Below are 10435 nucleotides of genomic sequence, written 5' to 3'. Positions count from 1 at the left end.
GTTGTTACGGTACTTTAAAATCGGAGGTTACGGTACTTTAAAAAACGACTGTTACGGTACTTTAAAATCGGATGTTACGGTACTTTAAAATCGGATGTTACGGTACTTTAAAATCGGATGTTACGGTACTTTAAAATCGGATGTTATGGTACTTTAAATCGGATGTTACGGTACTTTAAAATCGGATGTTACGGTACTTTAAAATCGGATGTTACGGTAATTTAAAATCGGATGTTACGGTACTTTAAAAAACGACTGTTACGGTACTATAAAATCGGTTGTTACGTTACTTTCAAAATGGGTTGTTACGGTACTTTAAAATCGGATGTTACGGTACTTTAAAAAACGACTGTTACGGTACTATAAAATGGGTTGTTACGTTACTTTCAAAATGGGTTGTTACGGTACTTTAAAATCGAATGTTTCGGTACTTTCAAAATGGGTTGTTATGGTACTTTGATTTATTCGCAACCGAACGCATTTTAGACTTTTTAAACTAAAGTACCTGGAATGTTAACGCCTCGGCTATTGGCGTGGCGGAAATATTTGATTATGTTCAATTGAACGCACCAGTGGCTTCGGGGCTGTTCATAAATTACGTAACCCAGAAAAGGTACTTTTTCGAACCTCCCTCACCCTCTCCCTTGGTCAGCCCCCTATACCACCTAACAAATAAATACCCCCCCCCCTCCAATATAATAAAACCATTATCCTTCGAAGTATTGAATTTATTTCAAAATTAAATGTATTATTTGGCCTCTAGAAAGGTAATTACACTATTATAAATGATAAAACAAGTACTAAATTGCGACTAAATTCATTGATAATTTAAATTCCTATGTAAAATTATGATGTGTGATGTAACATTTCGGTGAACCATCCCCCACGTCACATTTAGTGACATTCAAACACCCCCCCCCCATACCAGTGGCGTAATTAAGGACTCGCAGACCCCACGACCGCGGGGGGGGGGGGGGGGGGGGGTCCAAGGCATTTTCACAAATTATGGGGCCCTTTCGAAGTATTGATTTTTTAATTTATTGAAATTTTTAAATAATTAAAAAGATTATGCTTCGACTATTGGTTATAATATAGAAATCTGGCTCATATCCCCAATATTTTCACATAACTTGAAAAAATGTAGTAAATAAAAAGTGTTTTTTATAGAGTTGGATTCACAAATGACTTGCAGGGAAACAATCATTTAAAAGATGCCATGTTTGGCTCTGCTTGAAAGCTATTCCTTTGTAGTAGATGTCGCCAATGTTAACTTTTTATGTTTAAAAATATTATAGAATACTATATTAAGTCACAAATTCGTTAAATAAAAACTCTATAAAGTTAAAATCTGAACAATCTCAACATTCAAACAAACAACCGAATGATTTGCGTGATTTCTAGCTAATAAAAAAAATTGTGTTTCTGACTGGTATCGCCATCTAGTAACACTTGGCGTTTTTATGAAATCGGCCAAATATGGCCGGTAGCCCTGTTTTATCATTACAGAAAATGTGAAAAACAAAAGTTTTTAAGATTTACGATATTTTCAGCATTACAAAAATTGAAAGTGGGGACTTTCAGAATCTTGGAGCCCTAGGGCAGTGCCCTTTTGGGAAAGACGGCACTGAGCTCTAACGTATGAGGCATTTTCCCTCTGTCCCGTCTTTCTCGGCGTCCGCCCATTTGCGAATTCTGGAAAAATACCACTATGCACTGATAGGGGGGAAGAAGGGGTTGACAGCTACCGCAGCAGCGGTCAAAGCGTCTGTTGAGAGAAAGCGGGGGGATGAAAGCGGCTTTGGCGCGAATTCTGCACCCTCCCGGTCCACGGTACGGAAAATGGCTCTTGAAAATTTTAAACATATTCGGTAACTTAATCTAGTACCTTGAAACATCTGAAACACACATTTTTACATTCATTTCAGATATAATGTATATATATTATTGAAAACCTTTGATACGAATAACTTAAATAACACAATATTTAGGAACTTATTAAATGCTGGGGGGGGGGGGCGAAAAATAGACATAAGTAAGCAGCGTGACAGAAAAGTCGTAAATTTTTACGCCCCTTATTCACTTTACCCTTTATACAATATAATACATAATGTATTTATTTATAACTATGAGTGTAAAGAAATGTAATATCGATTGTTAATACAAATCTCTGATATTGGGTTGATATGAACTTTGCATAGCCTAATCATCATTGCAATTATCGTCTTGGGGTCCCCTGTCAGTTTTTTCCTAAGAGTGGGGGGTGGGACCAAATATAAGCGAACTCCGGCAGCGAAACTTGAAGAAACACCCCTACTTCCGGCTCCGACAGTCCGACACTTATTATAATGATATTAGACAGCGGCATACTTATTATTGTACATTTGATACTACAGTCGCCGTATGTGCGCCCTCCCCGAAAAACGATGTTACCGTCCCCTCACTGGCGGGAAGAAATTGAAACCATAGATATAAGAAATGTATATATAGGTCTAGATAAATTTCGGGGCGTCTAAGCCTAACATAAAATACGGAATTTACACCTAGCAGACACCGAGGAAGGCACGTGACCAAGAGCGCGAGCTCTCTTAGCATTTTAGTACTAAGTGCTTGACCTTTCCGCAGGCCGTAGTCTTTAGACACCATCTGTTGGTGACTTTTAGTATAGTTTTTAAGCCGGAGACAATGGCTCTCGCTACGATAGCACGAGCTTTCTTACCGATAGATAGCGCCTTATACGGATAGCCTGCAGAAATTACGAGTTTCTGCTAGCTGTCACCTCCGTATTCACTCCCTTTGAAATATTTTATCTAGACCTTTATATATATTTCCTATATCTATGATTGAAACTAATCAAGCGCATTTTTCCATACAGAGATTGCCTTTAAGAGAATAGGTATCCGGAGTGAATGGCCCATGAACTGCCTCATATTTTTGAATAAATTAGAGTTCTTCAACTACTTCAATTAAGGAGGTCTGATTTTACTGGTTAATTTCCTAGCCCTTCCCTTAATTTTGCATTTGTCGTGTAAAATGGCGGGAAATGCGCGCCAAATGGAAGTGGAGGACTACATTATAAGTCTAAGAGATTTTTACCAATCCTTTTTGAGATACCGCCTGAGCGATGACTTAAATATCATAGAAATGCTTCACAGAAGACTGCAATCACACGGTTTCATAATTGGAAGATTTTTATTGGCCTTGAATCAGTACCCAATTCCAGACGACACCACAAATCTTTTAAGAGAATTGATGGAAATATTAATGAACGGCTTGAACGCTCATTTGTTAGAAATGGAAAATAAACTAAATAACCAATTTGATGTTCCGACATACTCAGTGTTATAAATCCAATATTTAACAAAACTAATGCCGGACACAGCGTAAATGAAGTAAATCTGAAGACAAAGGCGCGTATGCAGCCTCCTGCTATAACCGTCTGAAACAAAGTGCCAAATTCCCACTGAGCGGAGGCTGCGGAGCTAATGCACGATTCTGTCACGCTGCTTACTTATGTCTATTTTTGCCCCCCCCCCCCCCAAAACCATTTCACAAGTTCCTAAATATTGTGTTATTTAAGTTATTCGTATCAAAGGTTTTCAATAATATATATACATTATATCTGAAATGAATGTAAAAATGTGTGTTTCAGATGTTTCAAGGTACTAGATTAAGTTACCGAATATGTTTAAAATTTTCAAGAGCCATTTTCCGTACCGTGGACCGGGAGGGTGCAGAATTCGCACCAAAGCCGCTTTCATCCCCCGCTTTCTCTCAACAGACGCTTTGACCGCTGCTGCGGTAGCTGTCAACCCCTTCTTCCCCCCTATCAGTGCATAGTGGTATTTTTCCAGAATTCGCAAATGGGCGGAAGCCGAGAAAGACGGGACAGAGGGAAAATGCCTCATACGTTAGAGCTCAGTGCCGTCTTTCCCAAAAGGGCACTGCCCTAGGGCTCCAAGATTCTGAAAGTCCCCACTTTCAATTTTTGTAATGCTGAAAATATCGTAAATCTTAAAAACTTTTGTTTTTCACATTTTCTGTAATGATAAAACAGGGCTACCGGCCATATTTGGCCGATTTCATAAAAACGCCAAGTGTTACTAGATGGCGATACCAGTCAGAAACACAATTTTTTTTATTAGCTAGAAATCACGCAAATCATTCGGTTGTTTGTTTGAATGTTGAGATTGTTCAGATTTTAACTTTATAGAGTTTTTATTTAACGAATTTGTGACTTAATATAGTATTCTATAATATTTTTAAACATAAAAAGTTAACATTGGCGACATCTACTACAAAGGAATAGCTTTCAAGCAGAGCCAAACATGGCATCTTTTAAATGTTTGTTTCCCTGCAAGTCATTTGTGAATCCAACTCTATAAAAAACACTTTTTATTTACTACATTTTTTCAAGTTATGTGAAAATATTGGGGATATGAGCCAGATTTCTATATTATAACCAATAGTCGAAGCATAATCTTTTTAATTATTTAAAAATTTCAATAAATTAAAAAATCAATACTTCGAAAGGGCCCCATATTTTGTGAAAATGCCTTGGACCCCCCCCCCCCCCCCCGCGGTCGTGGGGTCTGCGAGTCCTTAATTACGCCACTGGTATGGGGGGGGGGGTGTTTGAATGTCACTAAATGTGACGTGGGGGATGGTTCACCGAAATGTTACATCACACATCATAATTTTACATAGGAATTTAAATTATCAATGAATTTAGTCGCAATTTAGTACTTGTTTTATCATTTATAATAGTGTAATTACCTTTCTAGAGGCCAAATAATACATTTAATTTTGAAATAAATTCAATACTTCGAAGGATAATGGTTTTATTATATTGGAGGGGGGGGGGTATTTATTTGTTAGGTGGTATAGGGGGCTCAAAACTGACCAAGGGAGAGGGTGAGGGAGGTTCGAAAAAGTACCTTTTCTGGGTTACGTAATTTATGAACAGCCCCGAAGCCACTGGTGCGTTCAATTGAACATAATCAAATATTTCCGCCACGCCAATAGCCGAGGCGTTAACATTCCAGGTACTTTAGTTTAAAAAGTCGAAAATGCGTTCGGTTGTGAATAAATCAAAGTACCATAACAACCCATTTTGAAAGTACCGAAACATTCGATTTTAAAGTACCGTAACAACCCATTTTGAAAGTAACGTAACAACCCATTTTATAGTACCGTAACAGTCGTTTTTTAAAGTACCGTAACATCCGATTTTAAAGTACCGTAACATCCGATTTTAAAGTACCGTAACAACCCATTTTGAAAGTACCGTAACATCCGATTTAAAGTACCATAACATCCGATTTTAAAGTACCGTAACATCCGATTTTAAAGTACCGTAACATCCGATTTTAAAGTACCGTAACAGTCGTTTTTTAAAGTACCGTAACCTCCGATTTTAAAGTACCGTAACAACCCATTTTGAAAGTACCGTAACATCCGATTTTAAAGTACCGTAACATCCGATTTTAAAGTACCGTAACATCCGATTTTAAAGTACCGTAACAGTCGTTTTTTAAAGTACCGTAACAGTCGTTTTTTAAAGTACCGTAACAACCCATTTTGAAAGTAACGTAACAACCGATTTTGAAAGTAACGTAACAACCGATTTTATAGTACCGTAACAGTCGTTTTTTAAAGTACCGTAACAACCGATTTCAAAGTAGGATAGCAAACGCTTTCTAAGTACGGAAGAGACGAAAACCGTACGGGATAACCAAAAAAAGTACGGAAGAGACGAAATCCGTACGGGAGAACCAAAAAATATACGGAAGAGTCGAAAAAAGTAGGGGAGAACCAAAATAAAAGTACGGAAGAGTCTAAAAACGTACGGCAGCAACCAAAGAAACGAATTTTGTCCGGTTTGGCGTGCCATACGATTCCCCGCCGGGGAGGCATAGCTAGCTGCATTTCTAAAAGATGGCAGAGAGGCATTTTGGTGTCAGTGATTCTGTTTCATCACGATAACAAAAGCGTCCGCTTGGAAACAAAAAGTACACGGTTTCGGGCCTTGGTTAAATTGCAATTCTATCTCCTAGACGATTTTCCTCCGTTTATAATCCGGCTATTGGCGTATCTATGGTGTAGTGGTTATCACGTCCGCCTCACACGCGGAAGGTCCCAAGTTCGAGCCCTGGTAGATACAGAATGATTTTCTTTTGGCTTGTGTTAGAACGAAATATTCGGAGTTTCCTACAAATTTTTAAAAAATTCTAAAAGTGCTCCTTTCGGGTCCTCGGTAGTATAGTGGTGAGTATCCCCGCCTGTCACGCGGGAGACCGGGGTTCGATTCCCCGCTGGGGAGGCATAGCTAGCTGCATTTTTAAAAGATGGCAGAGAGGCATTTTGGTGTCAGCGATTCTGTTTCATCACGATAACAAAAGCGTCCGTTTGGAAAAAAAGTACACGGTTTCGGGCCTTGGTTAAATTGCAATTCTTTCTCCTAGACGATTTTCCTCCGTTTATAATCCGGCTATTGGCGTATCTATGGTGTAGTGGTTATCACGTCCGCCTCACACGCGGAAGGTCCCAAGTTCGAGCCCTGGTAGACACAGAATGATTTTCTTTTGGCTTGTGTTAGAACGAAATATTCGGAGTTTTCTACAAATTTTTAAAAAATTCAAAAAGTGCTACTTTCGGGTCCTCGGTAGTATAGTGGTGAGTATCCCCGCCTGTCACGCGGGAGACCGGGGTTCGATTCCCCGCCGGGGAGGCATAGCTAGCTGCATTTCTAAAAGATGGCAGAGAGGCATTTTGGTGTCAGCGATTCTGTTTCATCACGATAACAAAAGCGTCCGCTTGGAAAAAAAAAGTACACGGTTTCGGGCCTTGGTTAAATTGCAATTCTATCTCCTAGACGATTTTCCTCCGTTTATAATCCGGCTATTGGCGTATCTATGGTGTAGTGGTTATCACGTCCGCCTCACACGCGGAAGGTCCCAAGTTCGAGCCCTGGTAGATACAGAATGATTTTCTTTTGGCTTGTGTTAGAACGAAATATTCGGAGTTTCCTACAAATTTTTAAAAAATTCTAAAAGTGCTCCTTTCGGGTCCTCGGTAGTATAGTGGTGAGTATCCCCGCCTGTCACGCGGGAGACCGGGGTTCGATTCCCCGCTGGGGAGGCATAGCTAGCTGCATTTTTAAAAGATGGCAGAGAGGCATTTTGGTGTCAGCGATTCTGTTTCATCACGATAACAAAAGCGTCCGTTTGGAAAAAAAGTACACGGTTTCGGGCCTTGGTTAAATTGCAATTCTTTCTCCTAGACGATTTTCCTCCGTTTATAATCCGGCTATTGGCGTATCTATGGTGTAGTGGTTATCAAGTCCGCCTCACACGCGGAAGGTCCCAAGTTCGAGCCCTGGTAGACACAGAATGATTTTCTTTTGGCTTGTGTTAGAACGAAATATTCGGAGTTTTCTACAAATTTTTAAAAAATTCAAAAAGTGCTACTTTCGGGTCCTCGGTAGTATAGTGGTGAGTATCCCCGCCTGTCACGCGGGAGACCGGGGTTCGATTCCCCGCCGGGGAGGCATAGCTAGCTGCATTTCTAAAAGATGGCAGAGAGGCATTTTGGTGTCAGCGATTCTGTTTCATCACGATAACAAAAGCGTCCGCTTGGAAAAAAAAAGTACACGGTTTCGGGCCTTGGTTAAATTGCAATTCTTTCTCCTAGACGATTTTCCTCCGTTTATAATCCGGCTATTGGCGTATCTATGGTGTAGTGGTTATCAAGTCCGCCTCACACGCGGAAGGTCCCAAGTTCGAGCCCTGGTAGACACAGAATGATTTTCTTTTGGCTTGTGTTAGAACGAACTATTCGGAGTTTTCTACAAATTTTTAAAAAATTCAAAAAGTGCTACTTTCGGGTCCTCGGTAGTATAGTGGTGAGTATCCCCGCCTGTCACGCGGGAGACCGGGGTTCGATTCCCCGCCGGGGAGGCATAGCTAGCTGCATTTCTAAAAGATGGCAGAGAGGCATTTTGGTGTCAGCGATTCTGTTTCATCACGATAACAAAAGCGTCCGCTTGGAAAAAAAAAGTACACGGTTTCGGGCCTTGGTTAAATTGCAATTCTTTCTCCTAGACGATTTTCCTCCGTTTATAATCCGGCTATTGGCGTATCTATGGTGTAGTGGTTATCAAGTCCGCCTCACACGCGGAAGGTCCCAAGTTCGAGCCCTGGTAGACACAGAATGATTTTCTTTTGGCTTGTGTTAGAACGAACTATTCGGAGTTTTCTACAAATTTTTAAAAAATTCAAAAAGTGCTACTTTCGGGTCCTCGGTAGTATAGTGGTGAGTATCCCCGCCTGTCACGCGGGAGACCGGGGTTCGATTCCCCGCCGGGGAGGCATAGCTAGCTGCATTTCTAAAAGATGGCAGAGAGGCATTTTGGTGTCAGCGATTCTGTTTCATCACGATAACAAAAGCGTCCGCTTGGAAAAAAAAAGTACACGGTTTCGGGCCTTGGTTAAATTGCAATTCTATCTCCTAGACGATTTTCCTCCGTTTATAATCCGGCTATTGGCGTATCTATGGTGTAGTGGTTATCACGTCCGCCTCACTCGCGGAAGGTCCCAAGTTCGAGCCCTGGTAGATACAGAATGATTTTCTTTTGGCTTGTGTTAGAACGAAATATTCGGAGTTTTCTACAAATTTTTAAAAAATTCAAAAAGTGCTACTTTCGGGTCCTCGGTAGTATAGTGGTGAGTATCCCCGCCTGTCACGCGGGAGACCGGGGTTCGATTCCCCGCTGGGGAGGCATAGCTAGCTGCATTTTTAAAAGATGGCAGAGAGGCATTTTGGTGTCAGCGATTCTGTTTCATCACGATAACAAAAGCGTCCGTTTGGAAAAAAAGTACACGGTTTCGGGCCTTGGTTAAATTGCAATTCTTTCTCCTAGACGATTTTCCTCCGTTTATAATCCGGCTATTGGCGTATCTATGGTGTAGTGGTTATCAAGTCCGCCTCACACGCGGAAGGTCCCAAGTTCGAGCCCTGGTAGACAGAGAATGATTTTCTTTTGGCTTGTGTTAGAACGAAATATTCGGAGTTTTCTACCAATTTTTAAAAAATTCAAAAAGTGCTACTTTCGGGTCCTCGGTAGTATAGTGGTGAGTATCCCCGCCTGTCACGCGGGAGACCGGGGTTCGATTCCCCGCCGGGGAGGCATAGCTAGCTGCATTTCTAAAAGATGGCAGAGAGGCATTTTGGTGTCAGCGATTCTGTTTCATCACGATAACAAAAGCGTCCGCTTGGAAAAAAAAAGTACACGGTTTCGGGCCTTGGTTAAATTGCAATTCTTTCTCCTAGACGATTTTCCTCCGTTTATAATCCGGCTATTGGCGTATCTATGGTGTAGTGGTTATCAAGTCCGCCTCACACGCGGAAGGTCCCAAGTTCGAGCCCTGGTAGACACAGAATGATTTTCTTTTGGCTTGTGTTAGAACGAACTATTCGGAGTTTTCTACAAATTTTTAAAAAATTCAAAAAGTGCTACTTTCGGGTCCTCGGTAGTATAGTGGTGAGTATCCCCGCCTGTCACGCGGGAGACCGGGGTTCGATTCCCCGCCGGGGAGGCATAGCTAGCTGCATTTCTAAAAGATGGCAGAGAGGCATTTTGGTGTCAGCGATTCTGTTTCATCACGATAACAAAAGCGTCCGCTTGGAAAAAAAAAGTACACGGTTTCGGGCCTTGGTTAAATTGCAATTCTATCTCCTAGACGATTTTCCTCCGTTTATAATCCGGCTATTGGCGTATCTATGGTGTAGTGGTTATCACGTCCGCCTCACTCGCGGAAGGTCCCAAGTTCGAGCCCTGGTAGATACAGAATGATTTTCTTTTGGCTTGTGTTAGAACGAAATATTCGGAGTTTTCTACAAATTTTTAAAAAATTCAAAAAGTGCTACTTTCGGGTCCTCGGTAGTATAGTGGTGAGTATCCCCGCCTGTCACGCGGGAGACCGGGGTTCGATTCCCCGCTGGGGAGGCATAGCTAGCTGCATTTTTAAAAGATGGCAGAGAGGCATTTTGGTGTCAGCGATTCTGTTTCATCACGATAACAAAAGCGTCCGTTTGGAAAAAAAGTACACGGTTTCGGGCCTTGGTTAAATTGCAATTCTTTCTCCTAGACGATTTTCCTCCGTTTATAATCCGGCTATTGGCGTATCTATGGTGTAGTGGTTATCAAGTCCGCCTCACACGCGGAAGGTCCCAAGTTCGAGCCCTGGTAGACAGAGAATGATTTTCTTTTGGCTTGTGTTAGAACGAAATATTCGGAGTTTTCTACCAATTTTTAAAAAATTCAAAAAGTGCTACTTTCGGGTCCTCGGTAGTATAGTGGTGAGTATCCCCGCCTGTCACGCGGGAGACCGGGGTTCGATTCCCCGCCGGGGAGGCATAGCTAGCTGCATTTCTAAAA

The 10435-nt window shown here is 41.4% G+C and overlaps 9 non-coding genes across 9 annotated transcripts; all 9 read left to right on the top strand.

Annotated features, from left to right (window-relative positions):
* The first annotated feature begins 6087 nt into the window (after nt 1-6087).
* TRNAV-CAC (transfer RNA valine (anticodon CAC)) lies at nt 6088-6160 on the top strand. The gene has a single exon. It is a non-coding gene; the product is annotated as a tRNA-Val (tRNA).
* Nucleotides 6161-6655: 495 nt separating this feature from the next.
* TRNAD-GUC (transfer RNA aspartic acid (anticodon GUC)) lies at nt 6656-6727 on the top strand. Its single transcript has one exon. It is a non-coding gene; the product is annotated as a tRNA-Asp (tRNA).
* A 178-nt stretch (nt 6728-6905) lies between these two features.
* On the top strand, nt 6906-6978 carry TRNAV-CAC (transfer RNA valine (anticodon CAC)). Its single transcript has one exon. It is a non-coding gene; the product is annotated as a tRNA-Val (tRNA).
* A 495-nt stretch (nt 6979-7473) lies between these two features.
* On the top strand, nt 7474-7545 carry TRNAD-GUC (transfer RNA aspartic acid (anticodon GUC)). Its single transcript has one exon. It is a non-coding gene; the product is annotated as a tRNA-Asp (tRNA).
* A 338-nt stretch (nt 7546-7883) lies between these two features.
* On the top strand, nt 7884-7955 carry TRNAD-GUC (transfer RNA aspartic acid (anticodon GUC)). The gene has a single exon. It is a non-coding gene; the product is annotated as a tRNA-Asp (tRNA).
* A 338-nt stretch (nt 7956-8293) lies between these two features.
* TRNAD-GUC (transfer RNA aspartic acid (anticodon GUC)) lies at nt 8294-8365 on the top strand. Its single transcript has one exon. It is a non-coding gene; the product is annotated as a tRNA-Asp (tRNA).
* A 746-nt stretch (nt 8366-9111) lies between these two features.
* Nucleotides 9112-9183, top strand: TRNAD-GUC (transfer RNA aspartic acid (anticodon GUC)). The gene has a single exon. It is a non-coding gene; the product is annotated as a tRNA-Asp (tRNA).
* Nucleotides 9184-9521: 338 nt separating this feature from the next.
* TRNAD-GUC (transfer RNA aspartic acid (anticodon GUC)) lies at nt 9522-9593 on the top strand. The gene has a single exon. It is a non-coding gene; the product is annotated as a tRNA-Asp (tRNA).
* Nucleotides 9594-10339: 746 nt separating this feature from the next.
* Nucleotides 10340-10411, top strand: TRNAD-GUC (transfer RNA aspartic acid (anticodon GUC)). The gene has a single exon. It is a non-coding gene; the product is annotated as a tRNA-Asp (tRNA).
* The last annotated feature ends 24 nt before the right edge of the window (nt 10412-10435 follow it).

Source organism: Leiobunum rupestre, chromosome 6 (assembly GCF_980474605.1).
Source record: "Leiobunum rupestre chromosome 6, qqLeiRupe1.1.hap1, whole genome shotgun sequence".
Taxonomy (NCBI): Eukaryota; Metazoa; Arthropoda; class Arachnida; order Opiliones; family Sclerosomatidae; genus Leiobunum; species Leiobunum rupestre.
This window is presented reverse-complemented; position numbering and strand designations above follow the sequence as displayed.